Genomic DNA, 26974 nt, shown 5'->3' with positions numbered 1-26974 from the left:
TCTGTGACATTTCATTCTTTTCTTTACATCCACATTCTTCAATATGTCAATATCCTGTTCACTGTTCAGTTGGCATCAGATCTGGAGTGGCATCAGATCTCAAGTGGTGACACTGTGTCAATATTCCTATGGTTGTAATTTCTTCTACAGCTACACTTGTGTTTGATTCGAATTTTACTTTCAAGAGTGTCATATTTGGTTTACTACACTTTCATCTATGTTGGCCAATATCCTCTTCCAATTATTCATTTTTGTAAAATGTCATGTGAGTTTATCACTGAGAACCAACCAGACAATGCAATACACATTTGAGTATCTGTGAATGAATTGAAGAATAGATACACAGTGATCAATCACCAACGGATTTTGAAAAAAGTGACATATTTGGTCAGTATAATCACTGTTATTTATGTAGTGGCTTGAGGACTGCTAGGCTAGCATGCAATTACTTAAGTTAACATACTATGATAGGCAGGGAGCGGTGGCTCACACCTGTAATCCCAGCACTTTGGGAGGCTGAGGCAGGTGGATCACGAGGTCAGGAGATCACCCTGGCTAACACGGTGAAACCCCGTCTCTACTAAAAATACAAAAAAAATTAACCGGGCGTGGTGACCGAGCGTGGTGTCAGGCACCTGTAGTCCCAGCTACTCAGGAGGCTGAGGCAAGAGAATGGTGTGAACCCGGGAGGCGGAGCTTGCAGTGAGCCGAGATCGCGCCACTGCACTCCAGTCTGGGTGACAGAGCGAGCCAAAATATATATATATATATATATATATAAAATTGAAAATTGAGCTGTGTTGTTAGATGAATGGCTGTTTCTTTCTTTCTTTCTTTCTTTCTTTCTTTTTTTTTTTTTTTTTTCTTTTTGAGGTAAAGTCTTGCTCAATTGCCCAGGCTGGAGTGCAGTGGCGCGATCTGGGTGCACTGCAAGCTCCGCCTCCTGGGTTCAAGCGATTCTCCTGCCTCAGCCTCCCGAGGAGCTGGGTCTACAGTACAGGCGCCCACCACCACACTCGGCTAGTTTTTTGCATTTTTAGTAGAGATGGGGTTTCACCATGTTAGCCAGGATGGTCTCGATCGCCTGACCTCGTGATCCGCCCGCCTCGGCCTCCCAAAGTGTTGGGTTTACTGACCTGAGCCACTGCACCGGGCTGAATGGCGTTTTTTCAACTGTGATAACTGAGCTGTATTCATAAAAGAACTATGCACGAGGAGGACTCCACATACTCAATTTTAACATCATAGTTTTTGTTTTATTTCATCACCTCATGCATCATGTGAAAATATTTCCTTTTCTTTTTGTCAACGAAGGTTATGATCCCTAAAACACAGAATATTAGATGAGATTAAAAACTATCTTTTCTTCAGCCTTCTGCCTTCAGACACAAGTGCATAGAAGAACACAGGCTGAGGCTGATGGTGATGACAAGTCGTTGAGTCTGAGTCTGGGAAGACTGAGATGGCTGGTGCTCACAGGACAGAGAAGCGGAGATGAGAAAGGTGCACAGAGAGAGAAAAAACTCTGCGGATGTTCATAGTGTTTCCTTCAATTATTCAAAACCTGTGGAAACTCCCTGAGGCTGGAGAAAGAACCACTTAAGGGATTAGAGGGAACAGTGCTCCATACTGAGTGATGAGAATAATGCTTGTTCTCATCAGCAGACATGGAAAACCTCAAGGTCTATGGCTGATTGATTACACATGAAAATCTTGATTTACTGGTAGGGAACAATTAATCCAAGAGCTATTACTCCAATTCTACATACAAGAAATAATGGTCTTACAGAAGCAAGAATCAAAGTACAAACAGTCCCAAAGTAAAGTGCAAGGGTCTTTATAGTAATTCAAAAATACTCAGAATTCCAAAATAAATTCTTAATGTTTATCCTATAGACACATTAGGAGCCATGCAAAGAAGCAGGAAAAATAACTCATGACAAGGAGGAAAATCAATTAAAATCAACCCAGAAATGAAATAGATATTATAATTAGCTGATAAGAATATGAAAATGTTTATAATAAATATTTAATGTGATAAAAATTAAGTAAAGATATGAATATATACAAGATATATAAATTAAACTACTAGAGTTGAAAACTAAAATGAGTGTGATGAAAGTTACAGAGATATGATTATTTGTAGGTTAGGATATTGCAGAAGAAAAGAGTAGAGAACTTGAAGATAAAACAATAAAAACTTCCAAAAATCAAACCTAGAAATTTAAAAAATTCCTCTCTTAAAGTTTTTTTAATCATTTAGTTTTTCACTCTACCAGTTTATTAATTTATTTTAGCTATTACAGATTTAGTTACTACTTATTTAGTAACTCTTTTATAGTTTGCCCCACAAATCATATTATGTACCATTAGTTATCAAAATCTAGTTTCAATCTATAATGTTATCCGGGTGCTGCATTATAAAAGTACCACAGAATACATTATAACTGCTCATCTCTGACCTGAATTACATTACAATTGTCTTTTGTGTTCTTTGTTCATATAGATTTATTCATGTATGTTACATTCCCTTTATCTTCTTTTTCTATCTCACATTCAATTGTAGGTCATTTGTCTTTGTTATGAAATCATTTTGTTTAGTGTGTATGCTAAAGTTGATATCTCTTAGCATTATCTGAAGATATTTTTGCCCTTCTGTTAAAAACTTAATTTTTGTCAGTATAGAATTTAAAGATGACAGCTAGTTCGGTTAAATTTTCTCTATCTCTTGGATTATTAATGGATTGTTGTTGCTGAGAGATCAGCTGACAGTCTGCCTGTCTGTTGATCATAATTTGTCGTTTTTGTCTCACTGCTTCCAAGTTTTTATCTTAGGCTCTTCTGGTTTACTTACATATTTTAAATCTGGCTCAAAATATTGGTGAGGGCCAGCCTGCAGCCATCGCTTCCCAGAATTAGTTGATTTTTCTTTACCTTTAGTTTCTTGTACATTTTTTTTCTTTCTTCTTCTAGCTTTGCTCGTAAGGCAATTTTCTCTTCAGCTACATAGGATGAGCAGCTGATTTTAACTGTTTAAGTCTTTGCACATTGGGTCTACATCTTTGTCCTTGAATTGTGTATCTTACCCCAGGACAGCAACAAAGCTGAAAAGCAAATTTTCCCATACAAAATCTATTCTCACAGAAAAAGCAGGATTGTGATCTGTTCTACTTACAACTCTATGTTTTCACTAGTGCTTAGATTTTCTTCTGACATCTTGTCTTTATTACTTTTACAGAACTATTTCTTATATTCTTTCCAGCATTTTAAATTGATTTTAACATAATTATTTTCCAAACAAACTTCTCTACCATGTCTGAAAACGATAGTCTCTCTCTAAGAGTTTTGATATGAGTTGCAAATATATTGTCCCAATATATTTGGTATTTTAACCATTGGGGTATATATTCATAAACAGATTAATGGAGTATTTTTACTGAAGTCAAGTTATTTATTTGCTTTTGTCTTTAAACTTTCTTCCCTCATTATTCTGATACTCTCGGAAACAACTCCCTTCATTCTTTCATTTTTCTTTCTAAATCTTTTTATTCTATTTTTATAATTCCCTTTGCTTAATTTCTTCATCTTGTATTCTCTTTAATTTACTATGTTTACAATTTCTACTATCTTTTTAATTGTTTACAATCATGTCTTTATTCTTGTCACTATTTTTTAACTCTTCAAGTTTTTTCCTGAACTCTGCTTATTTATATATTTATCATTTATTTTATTGCAGTATCTTTTATTTTATTGCGCTATCTTCTATGAACTCATCAATATTTGTAGTCTTGTTACATAAAAGCACATTTTCTTGTTACTTTTAAAAATCAATTTATATTTGTTTTATCATAATTTTCTGATGATTTTTTTTTTATTTTTTGTGTACATCTTTTTGTTCTGTCTTCTGCTCTTTTTTTGTTTTTTTTTCCTTCTTCTAAGTACAATTATACAGATTCTGACCCTGTCCTTATGATTGAATAAAGTAAAGCTTTTCTGTCCCAGTTTTTTACAGATAATATGTGAGGCAGAAGCAAGAATGAGGAATTCTCTGTATATGTGAATATGGTGTGAGAAAGACACAAGATTTATGTGTGCTTGCTTTCCTCTTTATTGTCAGCTGAAATTGGTGGCTCTAAGATTACTTATACCGTAAAATGTCTCTCCTCTTTTAGTCTCATACATACAGGGCTTCCTGAAAATACGATTCTACTCTGTTTCATTTTACCTTGCTATTTTTCTGCCAGAACTGATCCACTATGTCCCCGCCATCAGTCAATATAACCTTTCCCTTTTTTCTAAACAAGATAGTGTTGATTTTTTTGCGGGGGGCGGGGAGGGACATTTAATATTAATTGTTTTGTCAAACTGAATTCTGTCAGCTTTTCTGTTTTTAAGATCCTCAGCTCCAGAAATCCTCTCCCCATGTCTTTTTCTCCTAATATTTTAAAATTTACAGCATTCAGATAACTTCAGGCTATCTCTTGGTTTCTTCAAAGAAGGTGCTGGCATTTTTCCTTCTAGATCTCCCAAATTCCTTTAGTTTTTCTTTTTGTTTTGTTTTTGTTTTTGTTTTTTTGTTTTAAGAAAGTGGGAAATTCTCTCTCTGCATTGCTACTTCTTTACCTGGAAGTTGAAAGGCATGGTTCAAAGGTGTTATTCCGGATTCCCAGAAGATGGCTGACTTCACTCCTCAAGCTCTGCTCCTTGGGTTTCCCAGATCCTTATAAGCTCCAGGTTAATTTTGATTTCTTCTTCAGACAGAGCTCCAAGATAATATAGACTTCACAAAAGAAATCCAGACGACGATTGTTTTTTTTTTGTTTGTTTTCTGAATACTAGATTAGTAAAAATGTGGATTTTAAACTGGAAAAATTTTATATAAATTTGAGTCCATCCTTCTTTCATTTTTTTAATTTGTAGCAGTGTTTTCATTTGTAAAACATACGTAGCAATGGTGTGGTGTGCTGGAGCTGGCTCATGCTTACTTTGCAAGAGCCCACTGTTAATTTTTTAGGATTTTTACATGCCCAGCTGAGGTCATGGGGGCAATTTTAAGTCGGGAATGGTGCAGTATTTACACCACAGAAATTGGCAAACACTACAAGTCAGGACTCCTGCTCCCAGAGAGCTAGTTGTTAAAGATTTTCCAGCTCATCGATACATAACATTACTTTTTTTCATAGAACTATTGCTATTATAGAATTGATGTAATAATGTATGGACTACCTTACATAGGTTTTCTGTCTAGCATATTATAAATGCTTAGTAAATCTCCTCTACTTTTTGTCTTCCTGCTGCTCTATTCTAGTCAGTGTCTTAACTTTAGCTCTCATGGCCAATATAAAATTTCTTCTGAATTGTTTCGTTGTTCTTATATTGACCTTGACTCCAAACTGGGTAATAATGCTTTCCTGGCATCTGACTTAAATTAATTTATTTTCTTGTCACATAACCTCTCAGTTATTCCTTTCTCTGAGGCATTTTCTTACTGTTGACCCCTGTGGCTTTCAGCATTAATCAGTCTTTTCTCAGCTTAATTGAAGTTGTCCCTGTTATTTCTCACATCCTGCTTTTTTTTCTTAATTTTTTTCCAACTTTTTAAAAAGGTTTTGCCCTTTATCTCTATAATCTTCAAGGCTTATCATGAACATAACAATTAAAATGCACTGAAGCATATGAATTATTAATATATTTACCCCGTGTATACTGTTACAGTCCTCAGACTACTGAGATGCTGACTGTGAGAGATTCCATGAAAAGAAAAGATTAGTTCTCCGTAAAACTCTTAAATTGGCTCTTCACTGACAGAAAATTCCATTATGTAGAATATGAAACCTCTGAATGAAAGAATGGGCTCATGGACACCGTTCCTCTACTTTATCCAGATCAAATTTTAATTTTAAAACACGTCATCGGGAACAATTTTATTAAAATTGGTAATAAGCCAGCAGGACTTCAAAACCAGGGGTTGAAACACATTCACACTACCCACCCAAGTGAGTCTAGCCGGGTCATATTTTTGTTTGTAAAAAAACAAAAAAGATTTCAAATCATTCTCAAAACGAGCTTCTATCTATGAGGTAAAATTTGAAAGCTTCCAAAGCAAATTAGATAAAAAGTGTGAAGTACAAAACTATCATAAGCAGACATTTTTTGTATATTTCATAGAGACAGTTTTAAAGATTTGATTAGATAGAAATGCAGAGAGGCCACTTTACTCTAGAATTTATTTATTTATTTATTTATTTATTTATTTATTTTTACAGTGAGGTAACAAGCAGTGTATAATTTGGGTGTGGGTGTCGCAGGATGCAGCCTATCAGAATATATGTTCAGCAATGCTCTTTGCATAAACATCTGCGGATAGGATTTGATAACGTCAACAGTTGGGCAGTGATGCAATCTCTACAGCCTCCACCCACCTTCTCTGGTCTCTAAAGCTTCATATCCTACCAGAATTGTCCTCCTTTGAAGTGAAATGGCCAGGCCCTTACCCTTCCACTTCTATCAGACACTAATGGAGCTAGGCATCCCTGTGAAGCATCCCTGAAAGGGATTTCGTACAACCGTAGTAATGCTCTATCCTCGAAGGCAGAACTGGAGGTAGTATATCTATGCACAAACTAGATGATTATTTTTGTCTTATTGTTTGACTTATTTTTTTCTTTAACGTATTGTTTCAGTCAAAACAAAGTTGAATAGAAATACTTTATCTGTTAAAATCGTACAAAAGTTTCTACAAATTAATATCTCTAAGAGGGTGATTCCCAATTTAACAGAAAATTAGAACAATTTCAGACAAAAACAAATCTCGTAGAAAACACACACTTCTTGACCGGGCGTGGTGGCTCACACCTGTAATCCTAGGACTTTGGGAGGCCGAGGTGGGCAGATCACCTGAGGTTAGGAGTTGGAGACCAGCCTGTCTAATATGGTGAAACCCCGTCTCTACTAAAAGTACAAAAAAATTAGCCGGGTGTCGTGGCGTGCGCCTGTCGTCCCATGCAACTCGGGAGGCTGAGACAGGAGAATTGCTTGAACTACTAAAAACAGAAAAAAATTAGCCGGGCGTCATGGCTTGTGCCTGTAATCCCAGCTACTCAGGAGGCTGAGACAGGAGAATTGCTTGAACCCGGTAGGCGAAGGTTGCAGTGAGTTGAGATCGCGACACTGCACTCCAGATTCCTTCTGTAAAAAAAAAAAAAAAAAAAAAAAAAAAAAAAAAAGGCACACACAAAGATTCACACTGATGACAGTGAAATTCCCCAGTGAATCTTTGAAAAAAAGAGTATATATTTGAAATGTCTGCTAAAATTTTATTTTAAAAATACATTATTTTAATGAAAAAGTATGAAGTAATTTTTAAATGACTAAATTTGTACAGATTATTTTGGAAATTACATTACTGATTTGGAGGAAAACCCATTATTTTTATGAAAATTATTTTGAAAATATTTCAATGAGTTATTTACATGCATACATATGTAGCATGTATTTTAGCATATATAGAAAAAGGCATTATAAATCAAGTTTATTAAATCAATATGCTACCACAATTCCTATGATTTTTTATTTATTATTGTTAAAAACAAAACCACAGCATATTTACTGTTGTAACCATTTTTAAGTGTACAGTTTATTAATTTACAGCATTGTGCAAACATCACTACTATCTAGAATATTTGTATCATCTCAAATGGAAACTCTGTACAAATTAAACAATAACTCCCCTTTACTCTATCTCCCTCACCCATAGTAACTACTAACGCTATTTTCTGTCTCTATAAATTTGCTTATTCTAAGTCATTCATTTAAATGGAATTATATGTTTTCAAAATTTATTCACGTTATATCTCAGGAATCCTTTTTTTTTTTTTTTTTTTTTTTTTTGAGAAGGAGTCTCCCTCTGTCGCCGAGGCTGGAGTGCAGTGGCAGGATCTTGGCTCACTGCAACCTCCGCCTCCTGGGTTCAAGCAATTCTCTGCCTCAGCCTCCGGAGTAGCTGAGATTACAGGTGCCTGCCACCACGGCCGGCTAATTTTTGTATTATTAGTAGAAACGGAGATTCCTTATCTTGACCAGGCTGGTCTTGGATTCCTGACCTCCTGATCCACCCACCTTGGCCTCCCAAAGTGCTGGGATTACAGGCATGAACCACTGCTCCTGGACAAGAAATCCTTTGTTAGTCTGAATCATATTCTATTGTGTATATGCTGTATTTTGTTTATCCATTCATCTGTTGATGAACATCTGGATTGTTTCCACCTTTTGGCTATAGTGAATAATGCTGGTATGAACACCGCTATACAAATATCTGTTCAAACTCCTGCTTTCAATTCTCTCGTGTATATACCCAAAAGTTGAATTACCGGATCATCTGGTAATTCTGTTTCATTTTCATGGAAGTATCATATTGTTTTCCACAGCGGTTGAACCATTCCATATTCCTACCAGCAATGCACAAGGGTTCCAATTTCACCACATTCTTGACAATACTTTTTTCTGTTTGGTGTTGTTGATAATAACTATCCTTATGGGTATGAAATGATAATTCATTGTGGTTTGATTTGCATTTCCCTAATGACTGGTGATATCGAGTACCTTTTTATGTACTTATTGGCCATTTGAATGTCTTCTCTGGAGAAATGTCTATTACATTTCGTTGATCTTTTTTTAATTGTGCTACCTGCTTAAAATTCCTTAGTTTTGAATAATTTTACTTTTTATGTGAATTAAGAATACATCCTCCATGCCCAATATTTCTTTATGGAGGTCGTATTTCCAACATATTAGCATTTTCTCTCTGGTTTATACTCTATGTTTTTTGTTTATTTTTATAACAAGACTCTCTTAAAGAAGGTTTTTAATCTACTTATATTAAAAACCCAAAGCAAAAATAGATAATTCAGGCAAACAGTCTTGTGGATATTTTTCTGGAGAGTAGATCATGAACCCTCCGTTGAATTCCACCATCTGCTACTCTCCATAAAATTATGGGAAAATTATTTAATTTCTTGTGTTCCTGTTTTGATCATGATTAAAAATTGAATTTTTTGTGTGAGATTAAATTTGAGACCCCATTGAAGTCTACATTTTTATATCAACACTGCTGACAAAATAAAAAGAAAAGAAAGGAAAAATACAAAGTCACGGGAAGAAGGAATACTACTTATTTGCTTATTTAAATTTTCTCTCTAACTGTCCTTATAAGAAGTCCCTTTTTACATTTTTGAAGTATAATTTACATATAGCAAAGTACACTGACGTAGAGTGTACTTTGATGAGTTTTGACAAATACATATACATTTGCAATTACGTGATAATACAAATCATTTTCATTACCTTGAAATTTCCCTCTATGTCTTTCCAGTCCATTTCCTATTTCAATAGGCAACCACCTTTCCGATTTTTTTCAGTAGGAATTAATATTCTTTTATTTAAAATTTTACTGAAATGGACCTTTAGAGCATATACTCTTACATAGGTAGCTTCTTTTTCTCAGCGTGTTTTTTGAGGATCTTGTATGCTATTGCATTAATCAGTGGTTCCTTTCCTTGCTGAGTGAGTGCTGTTCCACAATATTAGTATATCATAGTTTGTGTATCCCATTTCCTGTTGATAGGCATTTTGGGTCCTTTTGTGTACACATAGTTTCACTTTTTCTCCAAGTGTGTAGAAATGGAGTTCTGGGTCATGGCCTAGGGATGTGTTAACTTAATGAGAACCTTCTCATTTTCTCAGGTAGATGTATGTAAAAATTTACACTATCATAATTAGTACATGAGAACTCCTATTAGTCAATGTCCTGGATAATATTGGTGTTGTTAGAGTCTTTAAATGAGTCATTCTAAACAGCATATAATAACAGTGTAGTGTAGTTTTTATTTGCATTTCCTTGATGACTAAGGATGTTGAGCATCCTTAATATGGCTTAATAAAATGGCTTAATGGCTATTTGTATATATCGGTTTATTCAGGATGTTTTTGAGGTTTGCTCAAATATTTTATTGGGTGGTTGGGACTTTATAAGTGTGTTATAAGAGTTTATATATTCTGGATATAAGACATTTACCAAGTATGTAGACATTGTAAATGATTTTACTCCCAGTCTCCGACTTGCTCATTCATTTTCTTTACGTTGAGGAGAAGTTTTAATTGTGGCGCATTCAGTTTTATTATTTTTTTATGGTTAGTGCTTTTTGGGTCCTGTCTAACAAATCCTTTATTACCTTAAGATCATAAGGTTATTCATTTGTATTGGCTTCTAGAAAATACATAGTTTTAGATTTTCATTAGAACTTAAATATATTTTTGTACATAGTATAATAATATATAAATAGGTGATTTTTTTGTTTGTTTTCCATAGAGAGAACCAGTTGTCCTAGCATAATTTGTGAAAACAACTTTCCTGTCCTCATTGATATGTTCTCATACCCTGGACAAAAATCGACTGACCATATATACTTTGTGGTCTAATTATGAATGATCGATTCTGTTCGGTTGTTCTATATATACAGCTAGGCCAATAACACATTGTCTTAATTAATGTAGCTTCAAAAGTAAGGCACCAACTGTGTTTTATTCTCCAAGTGTTTTTAAAATAATTCTGTATCTTTTGCATTTTCACATACATTTTACCTTTACCAAAAATACACTTAAAACATGCTAGGGGCTGGGAGTGGTGGCTCACTCCTGTACTCCCAGCACTTTGGGAGGCTGAGACAGGTGGATCACCTGAGGTCAGGAGTTCGAAATCAGCCTGGCCAACATGGTGAAATCCTGCCTCTACTAAAAATACAAAATTAGGCAGGCATGGTGGTGCGCGTCTGTAATCCCTGGTGCTCCGGAGCCTAAGGCATGAGAATGACTTGAACCCGAAAGGCAGAAGTTGCAGTGAGCTGAGATCGCACCACTCCACTCCAGCCTGGTCAAGAGGGCGAGACTCTGTCTCAAAAACAAAACGAAACAAAACAAAAAACTACTATATTATTTGAATCTTATTGGATCTGTAAACCAAGCTGGACAGAACTAATGCTTTGTATTAGTCTGCTTGGGCTGCCATTAACAAAATCCCATAGATTGAGTCACTTAAATGAGAAATTTATTTTCTCATTTTTCTGGAGGCTAATAGTTCCAGATCAAGGTGCATCAAGATTGCTTTTTGATGAGTGCTTTCTTCTTGACTTGATGATGGTTGCCTTCTTGCTATGTCCTCCCATGTCCTTTTCAAGGTGGGGGTGTGTGTGGGTGTGTGTGTGTGTGTGTGTGTGTGTGTGGGTGTGTGTGGGTGTGTGTGTGTGTGTGTGTGTGTGTGTGTGTGTGTGTGGGTGTGTGTGTGTGTGTGTGTGTGTGTGTGGGTGTGTGGGTGGGTGTGTGTGTGTGTGTGTGTGTGTGTGGGTGTGTGTGTGTGTGTGTGTGAAAGAGAGAGACAGAGACAGAGAGTGAGAATTCTCCCTGTCTTGTTATAAAGATACTAATCTTATAGGATCAGGGTCCCACTCTTTAGGATCTCATTAACCTCAGTCACTTCCTTAGAGGCCCCATCTCCAAATCTAATTATGCTGGGAATTAGGGCTTTAACATTTAAATTTGGTGAGGGTCAAAAACGTCCAGTCCGTAATAAATTTTAACACTGAATCTTCTTATATATGAATATGTTATACCTTTCCATCGATTTAGCACTTCTTTCATTCAACAATTTTGTACAGATTTTAGTGTAGAGATTTTGCATATTATCCTGTTACATTTATCATCAGTGTTTTATGTTCTCTGTGCTATTGTAAAAGGCATAGTATGCTAGAGTTCAATTTCCAAGAATGTAATGTTAGCACATAGAAATATATTTTGTATTTATTTTGACTCTGTGAACAATGACCTTAATTTATTTAGCAATTATAGAAGTTTTTTAAAATATAGATTTCTTAGGATTTTCTGCATACATCATCAGGTTGTCTGAATAAAGACAATTTTGCATCTTTGCTTTCCTCCTCCCTTTTTCTTCTCTTCTTTCTTAAACAATTCAGTTCTATTGGAGAAGATTAACCTATATATCCACTTTCCAGGTTGAAAAGGCCCCTATTGCATAGAATGAGCTTTCAGAACTAAATTAGGGTAAGGAGGCATTCTTAGAGATGGGAGCTGATGTGGAGCATCAGGAGAGGTATGGAAAGTTACTGTACAGGGATTTGGACTGGTATGCACATTCAGAGTCAGCAAAGGGTATGGTGGACATACACTCAATAGAGTGGCCCAGTGAGAGGGTCAGATGAGGGCAGAATGAGCAGGGCAGCCATGCACAGGAGGGTCCAGCATGAGGTTTCAGAGCCTGGGCAGGAATTACTAGATGAAGTATCCTGAGAGAGGTGGAAGAGATGGGAGATTTGTTATATGCAGGAGGATTGATCCAATAAGTAAATATACTAAGGAGCATTATAACAAGTATTCTTTGTCTCATAGAAGAAAGTTGCAAATAAGAAAAGCAAGAAAATTAGAATCACTTTTGTGCTACTGGAGAGCAATTAGAAATACTGGTATGAACTCATGTTTTAAACATATTCATTCAGATTGATATAAAAATGTCCTGGAGGGGGCCACGGGGGACTTGCTCACTTTTAACAACCCCTGTAGGGGCAGAAGTCTTAGCTCCACCAGCAGCACAGAACCCAAGAACGCTGTGCTAGGATCTGACCTCTACCATTATGAAGAGGAAAAGTCTTCTTGACTTCATTATAGAAATGATTACTTTCTAAAGATTATTGATCCTTCACTGAACTGAAAACACACCATGTAGACCGTGTAAGAAGGACGAATGCCACCACCAGTAATGTTTCTATATGCCAATTAGTATTCTCTACTTTTCTTCACAGAAGTAGGTCCAAATAAAGCATTCAACATTTTGGTATGATCTATATTCAGAGCTATCTCAACAACAACAAAAAGAAATATATCTATATATAGTATGTGTGTGTACAAATATTTCTTCATTGTGTCCAATGAGGAGGGTCTGAGGAAAGCAGTATCCCAATAGCAATGAGTACACATATTACAGAGATATTTGTTTCTAAATATCATTTTTGACTAAGAGGAACCAGAGATCTTTTGAGATATAGGTGATTTCACAGGTGGTCCACTGTATGTACAAGATAAACTAAACCCTTCTGGGCCAAAACGCAAGTAAGTGCTCAAAGAATAAATGGAACTTGTCTAAAGTATTCAGAAGCAGATTAATATGACTTGAACATCAAAATAAATATTAGTGATGGATTACAACCCATTGAAGAAGATAGAAAACCATTAGTCTATACAGATATAATTTATTAATTGATCGATTAGAACATTTTATGAAGAGTGGGATATTTACATAGCTCTTTTCTTTTCTTTTCTTTTCTTTTCTTTTCTTTTCTTTTCTTTTCTTTTCTTTTCTCTTTTCTTTTTTTCTTTTGAGATGGAGTCTTGCTCTGTCGCCCAGGCTGGAGTGTAGTGGCACAATCTCAGCTCCCTGCAAGCTCCGCCTTCTGGGTTCATGCCATTCTCCTGTCTCAGCCTCCCTAAGTAGCTGGGACTACTGGCGCCTGCTACCACGCCTAGCTAATATTTTTATTTTTATATTATTTATTTATTTATTTATTTATTTGTATTTTTAGTAGAGATGGGGTTTCGCCGTGTTACAGGATGGTCTCCATCTCCTGACCTCGTGCTCCGCCCACCTCAGCCTCCCAAAGTGCTGGAATTACAGGCTTGAGTCACCATGCCCAGCTATTTACAAAGTTTTTTTGTTTGCTTGTTTTGTTTTTTGTTTGTTTTTTAAGATTCTATAAAAGATGTATTAATTCTGAAGGGAAAATGTAAATCTTTCTAGTGGAGAAGACTTAATTAGTTAACCAAATTGAATATCACTGTCAGTAAAGGGATAAGTGGAAACGCACCTGTCTACAGAAAGAACATAGCACCGTTTCTATGATAATCCTGCTCTAAATGCCTAACTTAAATATAAACATAAGGAAATATCAAAGCTAAATTGAGGTAGATGCTACAATACAACTCATCTGTAATTATTGCAGTCACCTAAATCTTCAAGTTGAGGAAGGACTGATACTCTTCTAGCCTCAAAGATGCCAAAAGTCAAGACAACTAAATGTAGCACTTGATTTGAGGTGGTTATTTGTACTACACAGGATATTATTGGAACAATTGGTGAAGTTTAAATGGAATCTGAGAATTGGATTATAATAACAAATTAATATTACATTACCAATTTTCACGGAGCATTTGAGGTCGTGTAAGAATATCCTTTTGTAGGATCTGTCTGCTGAATTACTCAGGAATGAAGATTCGTCAAGTTGATAGCTTGCTGTCAAATGGATGAGGAAAAAATAAATTATTTATACGTTAGTTTTACCTTTCTATAAGTTTGTTAGTATTTCAAATGATTTTTTTTTAAAAGGTATTTTTCTCCATCTCCAATTGGTACACCTGTGATTGTATTTCTATTTACTAATTGCAGTGGTTAGGATCTCTAGTGTTAGGTTAAGTGCAAGGAGTGAGAATAGATATTCTCTTTTTGTTTAACTTACAGGGAAATCATTTTTGTCTTTCTACATCATATATGATATTAATTACAGAAATTTTTATAGACTAAATAGACAATCAAGTTAAAGTGGCTTATAGTGAAATAATAAGATAAAATACAGTCAAATAGTCTTGTAGATTTTTTTTTTTTTCTGTAAGGTATATCATAAGACAAGTTGAATTCCATGCTCTCCCACTAAATGTCAGTATGGTTATAGGAAAATCATTTAATTCCGTTTTTTTCCAGTTTGATGAAAACTAAAAACAGAGTAGCTGAGTGAAATTAAATTTGAGACACCATTAGACTCTGTAATTCTGTATCAACAGTGGTGATAAAAATAAAAGAAGGAAAAATACACTCATAAATACAGGAGGGGGAGATAATACTTCTTGACATATTTAAATCTCTTTTTAAATCTCTTTAAGAGGAATGTTTTAAATTATAAATGTATAATTTGAATATGGCATGGCGACATAAAAATTGTGACTATAGTTTTAGAAGTGTATGTTTAAATTTACATGAATGTAGTTTGATTATTTCTCATTTTTTCTATTTTCTCAACAGTATGTGTATATATATATATAAGATTTATAGTATCATAACTTCTACATCTGTATTATTGCATCTAACTGTTGCACAGTATTTTATTATATGCATCCAGCAAATTAGAAACAATAACAAACCTTTATTGGGCCTACCAAGAATGACTCCAATCAACTTCGACTAAAGTCTTGATCACATATGTTTTTTGTTTGTTTTTGTTTTTATTTTTTAAGTTTCTGTGCATGGTTCGTAGTGGGAAGAGAAACATAAGCCTGACCTCTCTTAATGTTCTGAATCCAAATCTTTAATTAATTACTATGATCAGTGTCCTGTGGTTTCTTTACAAAATTATGTTTTGTTGCTCCAAGCTTGAGCTTCTTCAGGATTTCCTAGAGATGAACTGATCTTACTGTCAGTTGTCTTATGCTGCGGTTTTGCTTTGCTTTAATTTTCCATTATTCCAAATAATCTGCATTTAATCTTAACATGTGGGTACTTTTGAAAAACTTTATAGCTTTTGATCTGATTCTTTCTTTTTTTTTTTTTTTTTTTTTTTGAGCAGCAGCAAGATTTATTACAAAGCGCAAAAGAACAAAGCTTCCACAGCCTGGAAGGGGACCTGAGCAGGTTGCCCCTGATTCTTTCATTTTAACCTAATTGTGGGAGAGAAGGGATGACTATAAGTTGGTATATGCCTTGTAGAATTACTACAGGGAGGGAAAGGGGAACTGAAAAATGCAGTAGGGTCACAAACGATGGCTCACTTTGAGCTAATCTCCAGGTGAACTACCCTTAAATTAAGATCAGAGTAAATTTACTGTAACATTCCTAGAAACTGATACAGTTTTGTCTTTTACCTCTTCCCACTGAAGTTTATCCTCACAATTTTCTCAAATAATTATTTTTTAAATTTTATTTGTCTTGATTATGAAATAAATTAATACCAAATACATATATTTGCCATGACTAGTATAGGATATGAAATTTTTGTTAGTCCTCCAGAGATTACTCTTTTTAAACCCCAAACATACTCTGTTCCATTCATTTTTACTACATATATATTGACATGATATTAGCACTTTGTTTTTAAAAATAAAATATATGTAATACTTCTAAACATAAAATAATTAAGTTAACACTAGTTACCGCTTATTGAGAGTGTAGTGTGTGCCAGCTATTGCTAGGCACTTTAAATACTGAATTTCTAATCTACTCAAGACTATTGCAAGACAATGATTGTCATTCCTACTTTATCAAGAGGAAACTGAAGCTTAGGGAAGTGGCCTATAATATCTATCCATTTAGCTAATAAATTACATATCTATAATTCAAATCTAGTATTATATAGTCAGGAAACTTGGATTATTTCACTCTAGTAAAAAAGAAGCATATCAGTAATTATATGTAAAACACCATAGACTAACAACTTTATTTCTGTGGACAAGTTTCAGATTGAATACATCCATCTATCAGCAATACATTTTAAAGGCTGAAGTTGCTTTGGTCTAAAAATACACTGACAACCATTTATAGAGAAAAGAACTGTGGAGCTTCAACTCCAGCAAGGATTAGCAGCCAAGATTCCTTGAAAACATGACCTCATCTCCTACAGTCTCAGTTTTTATAGTTTTAAATAAAATAATAGCATCTATTTATATAAACTGTAATTTGAGAATCAAAATTAGGTGATAAATATGCAAATCCTTTAAAATCTCTCAAGTTTTATTCAAATGCCCAGCATTATTCAAACTTAGGGCACACCTCAATGAAAAAATACAATAGTTTCTATCAAAAAGCATACTTAATTCAATGCAGTTTTAATTATATACATGAAAAGAAAAATCTAAAGGAAATAGTAAGAAGTGGAAGTCAGTGTAAGTTGTAATTACATGTTGGCCATGTGCCATATTAGTGGGTTGGTGGCTGGGCTTCTTTCCCAACATATTTCCCTACAGATCTGTTTAATATGCAGGAAGCATGCAAACCAGAGGAAATGTGTAGAATGTTGAAACACACAAACACACGCGCGTGCGCACACACACACACACACACACAGGATTGCAAATATTTCCAAATGAAAGATTATCATCTTATTTAAACTTCACCTGGAGAGTAAAAAAGAAGAAATCTCGCTTTAAGTTGATCATCTGGGATCGTGGATTACTAAAGTGAAATCAGCCAACATGTTAAATTAAAAAGTTAAAGGAAAGACACAAATAGGTGTTCATGAATTTGGAGATAAAATAATGAAAACTGGTAAATTATTTAAGAACAGTGATATGAAAGCAAAATAGTATGAAGTCACACTTTAAAACACAGAAAGTATGACCACACATTTCCTTTGTCTTCTGGCCACAAGCCATATAGCAACCGAAATCTGGCTCATAAAATAAAGAGACTGATAGAATTATTTGCATTTTGATCAGTTCAATGATTCCAAATGAAAATGTTCAATTCTCATTTTTGATAGTAATTTTGAACTAGACTTTAACATTTACTTTGTATGAAACTTGACCTTCTCTTTCAAAGCATCATTTTGCAGTCAGTCTTATAAATAAAAACTTTTGAATTATTGTTGTCACCTGTTTCATTGTCATGTAGACTCATCAGTTGTGGTAATATCTTAACCACAATTTCACAATATCAGAACAACCTATTTTTCTCTTTTTTCCCATGTTTTCAGTTGACCAAAGACATTTTCAGTTTTCTTTTCCCATGTACAGAGATCTCAATATAAAGTACTGCAGTGTGAATCAGTTCAATAGTGAAATGTTTGAAGGAAGTGCTGTTGATTGGATATTGATCTAAGATAAATTTATGCATATTTTAACTATGCATTCAGTTGGATTAAAAAGATAATTTATTGTGAATGTTTCTCTTATGTGCCCAGATATACATTTGTTTACACATACTTGTAGCTAAACAATGTCAGAATCAAGTAATAAATTTCAACAAAGGCCTATTTATTGCTAAAATTGGCTGCCTGATACAACTTGACTAAAACAGTTTTATGGAATGATTTGCTCAAGGAGTAAAATGTTAACAGCCTATTTTATTTAGTCATTTATTTCTACTAAACAAACAGAAATAATTCCTTTAATACCTGTTTCCTAACAGCCTATTTATTTGTGTACAATAATAAAACAAAATAAGGGATCCGATGTCTATCTTTATGAGAAGAATTATTCTACTAGAAAGACAAGTTAAAACAAATAATTCAAACTAGACAGACCTCCCCATGACATCACCCCAAGTAACTGCTTGTAAGAGATGAGATTTCTAAAATCTCTAAAATAATTGAAAATAAAAGGGGGATACTGAATGAGATTGAGCTAATTTAATGAGAGAATAATCTGGATCTTGAAATGGAATATTTTAATAACTAATATATGTTAAAAAGTTTATATTTGCAGGCCACAGCAAAGCAAAAACTAAGACTTCATGATTAAATGTCCTGATTCTAACATATTGCACAAGCTTTGTAAACGTTGCTTGAACCAAACTGATATAAATTGTAATAATATAGATGTATCTTACAATATTTAAAAGCATTTATCTGTTTCTTTTTCCCTTTTGACTCTTATGCGGATATCTTCATTTCTTGACTGACTTTTTCCTTGATTAGATTCATTTCCTTGGCATGTATTTTATTATACTTACATCCTTTGGAAGTTGGATACAGTATTCTATATAAAGTATGGCTGTCTAAAATTATTTTTACTTATTTAAAATACATTTTTGATTGTTAACTAATGTATTTTAAATATAGACTAATTATGATTTTTTTAACTATTATTTAATTTATTTTAATTCCTTTGCCATACTGTCATTGCTTGCTAAATCCAAATTATAGTCTGGGGAAATATTTGAAATTATGAATGTCCTGGATAATTCAGAATCCTGGTCATAGTTTATAATAATGAGCTATTAAACAAATATATAGTTTGTATATAACAAAATATTCTGAAATGTTAAAATGCACTAACATATATTAAACAGCCTCCATTACAGAAAGTTTGCCCCAAAACATGAATAATTCTCAACATTATTTACAGAAAGTCCTACAGAGGATTTAAGACTTCCAACACTTAAGTGAGCAGTTAATATTGTATTTATTATTCTAGATTCTCAAAATATATTTTGTCTTTTTCCCCTTTTTCCTGTTTAGTTTACTAAATATCATTTGGAATTCTAATAGACAAAAATTATTTAATTTTCATACTTTGCCTCTTGTTTCTAAAAATTTGAATTCTGGGAGTGGTTGAAAGTTTTAAGCCAAATATAAAACTGCTGTAATGCTTTCTCAAAGGGATTAGAAACAATTAAATTTAGTTCTTGCTTGAGAAAACTGCTATGCATCATTAGTTACCTCTTTAATCCATTCCATTCTTCTTATTTTCTTTAGTGACTATACTAATTTTTAAGTAATTGTTAGATTCAGCAGGGAGGGTTTTATTGGAACATTGTAATACAATCAGTTGCTGCAGAAGCTGAAGTAGTTATTTATTCTTATATTAGACAGAGATGCTTACTGGTAACCTCAGGCTTTTATTTATTTATTTTTTTATAAACTGACTAGAAGTAAGCATCGTGAATTCATCTCATTTCCTTTTCCCTTGACAAGACTAAAGGATGCAAGCAAACAACTTAGCTAAAAAATGAGATTAAGTTGTGGAATTTTAATGGTGTTATCTTTATTGCTATGTGAAGGGGGCCGAGCATCACAAATGAAATTAAGCATGAAATTATATGAAAATATATTGAGTTCTTTTTTTTCAGTCAGCAATTGGTTCTGTTTTACTAAAAATGAAATGGATGTAAATTGAAAATTACACAATGGGAAATAAGAGTGATTCTTCAAATTACGGACATTAAAATGTTGGAAAGAAAAAACCACACCTTTTTTAGTTGGCAACAAAAGTAAATTACAAGTAATACAAAAAAACCCATAAAATTTCAAATTAAAAAATTATCTGGAAGGTATAAATATATATTTATAAAATAATCTAAATAATCTAAATTTTAAAATAATCTAAATTAAATAATCTAAATTAAAATATAGTAAGTTTTTTTTAAAAAAAAGCTGATGTGAATAATTCTATTCTGATCTTTGTTTAAAGTTACAGAATATACTAATAGTACTAACAGAAAGCCGTTCACCATCATTCTACCCTACTCACACATGACCACTACATATACACACCAACATTTTTTATAGGCTTTAAGCACATCAAATGAGTTTGTCTAGGCAAGTTGAAAAGAATACCTTCCAATATGTTTTCTTTTTATATTTTATTTTATTTTTTCATTTTTTGAGACAGAGTCTCGCTCTGTCACCCAGGCTGGAGTGCAGTGGCCAGATCTCGGCTCACTGCAAGCTCCGCCTCCCGGGTTTACACCATTCTCCTGCCTCAGCCTCCCGAGTAGCTGGGATGAAAAAACCTTCAGATTAAATTTTATTTGGTTTAAAAATTTTGAAGTAACTGGGAATATGTATAGAAATACTTTTTGTGAACATCTCTAGAAGCCAATTGAATGTGTAATAATTATAACAGAATTATGAAGAATAAATTATGCTCAATTAACTTTATTATATATAGAATGACAGGCATACAAAATGGATGGGCTGATTTTTAATACAGCTATATTAAATATTTTATTAAATTATGTAAATATTTTAATTCTATTACTTATAATTCTCTAGTCATTACATTTTTAAGAATCATCCAAACAATAAGTATTTAATGGTTAGTTTAACCAAAAAAATTGTTTAATTTTTAGTAGTAGTAAGACTTTTAAGATATTTTTTAGTAAGGATGGAGCTCATTATAACTTTGATTTTAGTTAAATATTATTAAAGAAGGCTTACAGAGCTAATCATATAAAATAACATGTAAAAATGTTTAAAATATTTTTGAAATTTGGAGGGTCTACCAAAATATACAAATTAACACGATCTTCACAGCTATATTTTATTTATCAATAGACATCAAACACAATTATTTTAAAAGCAATTAGAAATTACAATTCATTTTGACTCAGTAAAACTGTATTTTTTTAAAGTTAAGCTTCCTTCAACATGATAGCCTACTCACTCTTATTTGCTTTCCTAGCTAAAGAAAAAATGAATTAAGTATAAATTAGAAACACAAGGAACAACCGAATGATACAACAGATCAACAACACTTATAAATTAAACGTGGATTGGGTTTCCATAATGGCTATGCTAATCACCAGAACAGACATAAACACTGATGATTAGTAATGTAGAAGAAAGCTGAGATGGAAGTGGGTTTAATTTTCACCTTTAACTTGTACTATTTTTGTTTTAACTTTCTTCTTAACAAGGAGCTATATCGGTTCACTTCTCTTTCCCTTATACCCACCTCTGCTAATAACATAAGCAAAACATCCAATAAGGTATCTTCCTAGAAGTGATTGTGGTTTACAAATTGGATATCACTACCTAGCATCAAGCTTATTATCTTTGCAGTATAGTAAAGATGGCAGCTCGTTGTCTTCATGTTTTTTCATGTGCAGTTTGTATTAGAGTTCTCCAATCCCAATAGACATATGCTAACCTTGCTAGAAGACAATTGCTTATAGATTTCTCACTTTTCTTCACTTCTAGAGATTGAAAGCTAATTCACTTAGATTCGTTTACATTTCATAATAATAATATAGCTCACTCCCAAGTGATATTTGAGGATAGATGATAATCTCTCCCTCTCATTTCTGATGAAGCTTGCATACATTCCAGGTAAGTAGATAAAGCTACAGGTTCTCTTGACGGTCTCCTGGGCTCAGTGTCTCTCAGCTGTGATACTGACCCACTATATGATCAGTGAGTTGTGATGCCACATCACCCCCATGAATGAGGGGGCAAGAGAAACCCATACTAGCATGAAACTTATGCTGCCTGCTCTGCTGACGGAGTAAGTAATGTCTACATCTGTTTGAACTCATTGGGTCTTTAGTGGCCACATCCGCAGAAGTGTGACAAACCAGCCTGGCAGCTGCTACCATGCTACTGCTTGGGAACTGCTTGACAGTCCTATTTGGAAAGCTTGTAGTCTTCGTGTTCATTTAATGGTCAGGCTTGTAAGGAAAGAGAAAAGTCACCTAAGCCTCTAATGAAACTTTTGCAAAATTAGAAAAGAATAATAAAATGTCACTGATACTTTAGGAAATCCAGTAGCACAAAAAAAACCTCATTTAATAAATAGAGCATCACTCTCTGGGGGACCAAGAAATAAGTCAGAGAAGAGTTAAGAACATTAGAAAAATTAAATCATATCTTCCAAGGGACTGGAAAAAGTACAGTACATTCTTATAAAAAAGAGTTATTTGAAGCAAGCACAAATTGTATTCCAAAAATAAATAATCAAAGAAAATGTTAAAGGAGGTTCTGGGAAAAATAGGGATTAATTGAGGTCTAATAAATCTGTAATATAAAATGTAAAGAGAGGGCAAGAAGCAAATAAAGATCAGAAAATGCAAACATAAAATATTAATTTACATAATATTTTTCGAAGACATAATGTTGGACAATAATGTTTCCAAAACATTAATGGTCAGACCAAAGATACTTGATGATACACTACCACAGAAATGGAAGAGTGCAATTTCTATAATTATTATTATGAGATTTTAAAACCACAAGGACAAGATCTTTTACACATTCTCAGAATAGTCTTTCTCTTTTTTTTTACCATAATTAAATGAAAATCGGATTTGACTAGACTTTCCAACAGCAATATTGGGTATTAGGAGAAAATGACAGTTTCTAAAATTTTCTGAGAAAAAAATATTTGGATCATAGGATGTATAACTAGTTAAATTATCAGTTAAGACATTTGAGGAAAGCCATCACTAAAAATCACGTGCGTGCACACACACACACACATGAATAGGGAGAAAGAGCAACTGGAAAAGTTAGGGAATATGCAGAGAAAATAAAATCCCCCAAGGAAGCATCAAGTTTCACAGGTATGTAAGATATTGTGCAATGTAATTTTATATACATAATACTCATAAAACACTAATCAATTACATTTTTAGTTGGCCATTGCTGCCTAACATTGCAAAATTTAATAATTTAGAACAACAGTAATTTTATCTGCCGTGATTCCTGGGTTTCAGGACCTTGGAAGGGTTTTTTTTGGCTGAATGTTTCTCTACTTAGAGTTACTTATGAAGTTGCAGTCAAATGGTAGGTGAGGGGCTAGAGTTCCTGAGGGCTGACTGAATCTCTCTCTCTCTCTCTCTCTCTCTCTCTCCCCCCCCCTCCCTCCCCAACCCCCCCACTCTCTCTCTCTCTCTTTCTGCTTACTCTTTCACTCCTGCTCTCACTCTCACTCTGTCCTTATGTGGTCCAATGACTTTCCCATGTGGTTTCTGCACAGCCCAGTGGGAGCTCCTGAAAGTCTAGTAGTAAAAGTAGTCAGACAACTGGATAGCGTCCACGGTAACTCGGGGGGCGGTAGTATAAGTTTTCAAGTTCCAAAGGCAAAGGCATCTTTCTTCACCTTGCCCCACCCAACCTCAAAAATGATGCAGTATCACCTTAGCTACTTAACGTTCTGTCCATTACAAAATATTCAAGGGGAGAGGAATTAGATTCCACATCTTGATGGGGATTCAATGGGAGGGATATAGAATTTTTCCTCTTGATTATGGAATGGCAAGTTACTGAAAGAAGATATAGGGTGGAAGGTGTCACTGTAACCACCCGTGGAAAATATTATGCACTATATATATAATACAAAACATGAATTCACATAGAAGAAAAATTGTCTTTGGAAATTAAAAATATAGTACGAATCATAAAAATTTCAATAGAGGGCTGGGAGAATAACAGGAAAATGTCCTATGAAGTAAAGCAAGAAGACAAAGAGATGGAAAGTAGGAGCCAAGGCGGACAGTGAAATTAAAGGGAAAAGCCGGGAGGACGAATACCTAATAAATAGGAACTCCAAAATGACTGAACAAGAAAAATGGAGCAGAGGGACAATGAAAAACTTATAGACTGTCCCAGAAGAGAATGGCATGAAACTGCAGACTGAAAGTGCCTGATGAGCATTCTGCAGTTTTGATAAATACATACACACACCGAAGAACAATACCAAAAAGTTTCAGGAATATGGACAAACAAAAGCTTCTGCAAGCTTCTGAAATAAATAAATCCATGGCTTTTATACGAACAGAGATCAGAATGACTATGGATTTCTTAATAGCAATATTAAGAAGAAGAAGTTAATGAAATAAATGATTGGTTCAATATTCTAAAAAACAATAATATTCAGTCTTGTCTGCCTTGCCCAATAAGAGAGTCCATGTACATCCAGCATTTTGTTGTCATGTTAAAATCAAAGAATAAACACTAAAAAGAGGAAAACTTGGGAGATTGGAGAGGCCAAAGATGCTGGTGAAGAAATATTACAGGATGACAGCTCTAAACAAAGTTTGAATCACAAACGGTCCCTTTTGGAATCTGTCAGAAGGCTCTGGGAGATTTATCTTATCTCCAACAAGATGAAACCCATTTATCCTCAGGAGATTGAGAGGAAATTTATGAAGTTATGGAAGAATTTGTAATTCAGTACAAATGTAATTCAGTACAATGTAACTCATTGACAAAGTTTGAAATTAAGGAATGGAAAATGAGGCACCAATCAAACATTAACAGAAAAAGAAGATTAACAATATGATAATAGACAAAAAATTACTAACAACATACTGTAGTGAGTTATTTCTATCAGATTATAAGAAAAACTCACAAGAAAATTATAAATTATACAGAGGTATATAATGAAAAACCTATTTATTATATTGATTATAATTATATTGATGTTAATATGCATATATAATGAATTTTCTTCAATTTACTAGAATGCATAACAGTTTTGCACACTAAAAGTGACTATTCTTATCAAAAGATTACATTTAAAAATCTCACTCACAGTAGCACAATATCTCTAGAAAGCTAATAGAGTCCCACAAATTCATATGGAAAAGTCAGCTACATATCAAAACAAAAATGTAAAATTATAATGAAAGGCATTAAGATGTCCTAAATAAATGGAGATACATGTGTATTTGAGACCAAGAAGTGCTTATATGTTTCACATAATTTAATTGCAATCCCAATAAAATATTTTGCAAGAATATTTTGTTCTTGTTTATTGTTTTGCTTTGTTTCTAACAGAAGGTAACATACTGATGTTAAAAATCCATGTAGAAAATCCATGTCCAAATGAAAAATAAATAAATAAAAATCCATGTCACAAAGACCCAGAACCCTAAGATGATTTTTCTAAAAGATGAATGAGGAAGCATATTTATTTGGATAGATATCAGGTAATAGTTATAAAGCGTAAAAAACTAACAGTATGTTATTAGTGTAATACTGGAGCCAACAGATAAATGGAACAGATAGAAGGCTCTAAAGCAGATGGTGGGCATACCAGACATATTTACATTACAAAATTGGAATTTAAAATCAATGATTAAATGAATATCTCCAGTAAATTCTCATTTAAAAATAGATCTGTTGCTCACACCACACACATGTTCACACAAGCACAAATCTGCATGGTAAAAGTGAATGAAATATCAAAAGAAAAGCTTTAAAAATATAAAAGTGAAGAGACTATGAGACCATATTGATGACACTGGCTTAGAAAAATAATTTTTGAATAAGATACAAAGAAGAGTAACCATAAAATGAATGCTTGATAAATTTTACTATATTAAAATTAAACATTTCTCTAGTACAAAATGAACTGTTACCAATGTTAAAAGAAATATCTCAAACTTGAAGAAGGTATTTGTAGTAATATATTACCCTATTGTTAAATCAGAATATATAAAGTGTCTGTTACAAATTGAAAAGAATATGACAGAGTAAGTGAAACAAGAGGGAATAATAAAATATAAACATACTAAAGAGGAATGCTGAATAGTCTATAAAAATGTAAGTGAGGGAGTGAGTCTCATTCAATGGAATAGCAAATGCAAAAGGCTGAGGTAGAAATAAATGTAGCATGTTGAAGAAACAGAAAGGCCAGTTTAAGTTTACATGCCTAAAGAAGGCAAAAGGATGAGGCCAAAGTGACAGGCAGGAGCTTGCATCATATGGATGTTGTAAATTGGGCTAAGGGATTTAGATTGTATTCTAATATGATGCAAAGTCATTGATGGGTTTTGAGCAGAGAAATGCCATGCATAGTTTTGCATTTAAAAATCATCATTCTCACTACTGGGTAGAGAGTAGCCATAGAATGATGGAAAAAGAAGCAAAGGGACTAAATGAGAGCTGAGGTGATGGCTTAGGATGATTTGTATTAGAATGGGAACAGTAGAGGAAGTGAGAAGGAATTGGACGTACATTAGAAGTCAGAAGGGATTTTCTTATGGAATAAATGAGTAAAGTTGGAGAAAAATTCAATGACTCCTAGGTTTTTATTTTGAAAAATTGGCTTGATTATCATGCAGGTTAGTAAAATGAGAAGCACTGTTTTGTGGGGATGATGGAAATGATGCATTCTGTTAAGGGCAAGTATTCTTACCCAAATTGTAAAGATATAAAATATGAATGAAAAAGATGCATACCAGCCTCAGGATGGAGGCTGTGTAAGGATTTAATGAAAGGGAGAAAAAGGCAGGGAAGATTTCAATTGAATGAATGACAGTTCATTTTAATTTTAGTTCTTAAAGTAAAAAAGATCTGATATAAATTTGGAAAAATATTGACATTTATGGAATCCTAGTATTTCCTTGTTTTGTTTTGTTTCCTTATTCTATGTAGTTTTCTTTACATTCCATTTTGGTGGAATACATCATTTTTTGTTTTTTAGATTT

At 33.7% G+C, this 26974-nt stretch overlaps 1 protein-coding gene across 1 annotated transcript in view; it reads left to right on the top strand.

Moving 5' to 3' along the window:
* CDH10 (cadherin 10) overlaps nucleotides 1–26974 on the top strand; it is a 164514-nt gene that overhangs the window by 74390 nt on the left and 63150 nt on the right. The window lies entirely within an intron of this gene.

The sequence above is a fragment of the Macaca mulatta genome, chromosome 6, assembly GCF_049350105.2.
Source record: "Macaca mulatta isolate MMU2019108-1 chromosome 6, T2T-MMU8v2.0, whole genome shotgun sequence".
Taxonomy (NCBI): domain Eukaryota; kingdom Metazoa; phylum Chordata; class Mammalia; order Primates; family Cercopithecidae; genus Macaca; species Macaca mulatta.
Note: the sequence above shows the minus strand (reverse complement) of the source record. Positions and strands in the feature narration are given on the sequence as shown.